The 2,764-nt window shown below is 34.9% G+C and overlaps 1 protein-coding gene across 1 annotated transcript in view; it reads right to left on the minus strand.

Annotated features, from left to right (window-relative positions):
• LOC106880231 (polycystic kidney disease protein 1-like 1) overlaps window positions 1–2,764 on the minus strand; it is a 246,725-nt gene that overhangs the window by 135,973 nt on the left and 107,988 nt on the right. The gene's annotated exons all lie outside the window — the stretch shown is intronic.

Raw genomic sequence — 2,764 nt, forward strand, 5'->3', positions numbered from 1 at the left:
GAACTCCATTTGACAATTACTATGTCATTGTTTTATGTGAAGAAAATTTAGAATACAATCAGTGATTTGTAGAGAATTCATGAGCTAAACATCTTGTCAAGAGAACCAAAATTGAAGACCTTGTTCTTAGAATGAACTTATTTCTATGATTCTTAGGATTTGTGGAGAGAGGATGGTTCTGACAGAAATGATTATGATAGAGATGTTACTGATGATGATGATGTTGAATCTTATCAAATCATCATCATCATCATCATCGTTTAGCGTCCGCTTGAAACGATGATGATGATGATGATGATTTGATAAGATTCAACATCATCATCATCAGTAACATCTCTATCAAAATATTGCAGTTAAATGGTTCAATGCATTTGTAAATTGTTGCTCTTCATATTTTAACACATTTTCAATGTTTTATTTTGAAATGATTAACTATGAATTATTGGTTAAAGGGTATAATTATTGGGTATAAAAAAAAAAACGAAAAAAAACACCCAAAATCTAGTTCCAACCATTGGCTAAAATGTAAGGCAACAACAACAACAACAACCACTCAATTACCAACAATTATGTGTTAATACAGTGACTTCATTCAAATTATTGATTTTTGTTTTTGAAATTAACTTTTGAGAGCTGCTGCTGCTGCCATTGGCGGTGGTGGTGATGGTGGCATTGTAAAGTTGATGGTGCTGACCATTATTTCATTCCAACAAGTCCCATTAACCGTTCATCAACTTAGCACTCATTGGTTGGAACTAAGCCAGTTGCCGGAGAAAAGTGGTAAAAACTGAGCAGAGAAGCTGCATAACGAGAAGAAGGAAGTGTCGAGAAAAAAGCTGGATGCAACAAACATAATGGTGGTGCTCCAGCATGGCCACAGCCTTTGTGCTGGAACACAAAGAAATGAGGAACACTACAAAAAACATTGTACAAATACAAGAGCTTCCTACAATACCACAAAAAAGATACAAAAACAAAAAATATCAAAATAATGTACAAATATATTTAGAGCAGTAAGAGCACCATATTTGGTCAACACAAGAAACAGTTGAGCCAATGGGAAAGCATCTATGGGATTGGTTGACCTGATGAAAATAGCAGCCTAATGTCTCTCAAAACATACACACATGTCTCCCATTTTAAGAAATAGACACAGAGGACCATAAAGTCCTTGATATATATAAAAAGAGGTGATTGTCTTGACTGGACAGTCTATGAGATATATTTGATGAAGTCTAATCTAGAACTAAAACATAAAAAAACACTAATCTATCGACAATAGATTAAAAAAGGATTATGAAAGTCTTGTCTGAAACTTTAATCTCTCTCCTACAAACTATTACAATAAACACAAAACAATGCATTTCACATTATTAGGGGCTGCACAATAATCAAAAACCATTTTTAAAGAACTTCCAGGCTATGCAAGGGTCATAGTTTGATTATTACAACAAGCTGCAATCCGCATAGGCCCTGCTGCTACATTCTTCATAATAGTCGAATATCTACAGCAGAACTGCAATACTGGTTTCTAATTTTGGCACAAGGCCAGAAATTTCAGGGGAGTTAAACCGATCATATTGACACCAGTTTTCAACTGGTACTTATTTTATCGACCCCTGAAGGATGAAAGGTAAGGTGAACCTCAGCAGCATCTGAACTCAGAACATAAAGAGAGATGAAATGCCACTAAGCGTTTTGCCTGGCACTGTCACAATTCTGGCAGCTCACTGCCTTCTTCTGAACTAAAATATTAAAACCCTATCCTTATTCAGTGAAGACAGTCACAAAAGCTGTGGCATCAATGACTTCATTTTCACCCAAACACTGTAATGGGATAAATACAGCTAAAGTTAAGGGCAAAACACTGCTTGAGCTAATGAAAGAATCTCTATGTAACTGAGTGAGAAATATCAGCGAAATTTCCCTCAGCTTGAACCCCACTGCCATAAAAAGAAACATATTGGATATGTTGGAATAAAAGATTAGACAATCACAGCTGGAACACATGTGATCATAAAACATACTCAATGAGGTTGAAATGCAGTGAAGCTTTCAGCATCCACCTAAGTGAAGGTTTTGTTTCCATCATAAACAGTCCACAGTGGAAGTGGTATTCCTCATGTAAGTATGATCATTCTCACTATATATGTCCTTATGCTTAAGCATCTTCTCACCATAACACTTCTGTCATTTTTGTATATCAACGGATACAATTATCTAACATAAGTTTTCCTATTTATGCAATAGAGTGTGTGATTTGAGGGTGTCTTAACTGCTATTTCTAGCATATCAAACAACTGCATTGAGATCCCCTCGTTAGTTTCTATGAACATCAGTAATGTAAATTGTACTAAGGTTGATTCAATGAAATATCAAACACGTCCCAATGTAAGAAATCAATGGAAACTTGTACAGGTTATATTCATACAATCAAAATGATGTCATTTATACATAGAGCCAGCCATCCATTATTAGCAATGTTCTATCAATAAATATAGCTATGTTACCAGATGAAAACCAGTTCGTTGTAGAATTGGTCATATTGATAAACAATATAAGTGAAAACAATTGATAAAATATATTGCCTCTTGTTTCCCACCAGTGAAAAACCTGCTGCATTTGAATTCTGACAAGAAATGAATAAATTTCCATGTTTTGCTATAAATGTTCTGGTTACAATAATCAATACTATCTTTTTGCTCCTATCCTCCCTTCGTTTATTTGTGTGTGTGTGTGTGTGTGTGTGTGTGTGTGTGTGTGT

This window comes from Octopus bimaculoides, chromosome 9, assembly GCF_001194135.2.
Source record: "Octopus bimaculoides isolate UCB-OBI-ISO-001 chromosome 9, ASM119413v2, whole genome shotgun sequence".
NCBI lineage: Eukaryota > Metazoa > Mollusca > Cephalopoda > Octopoda > Octopodidae > Octopus > Octopus bimaculoides.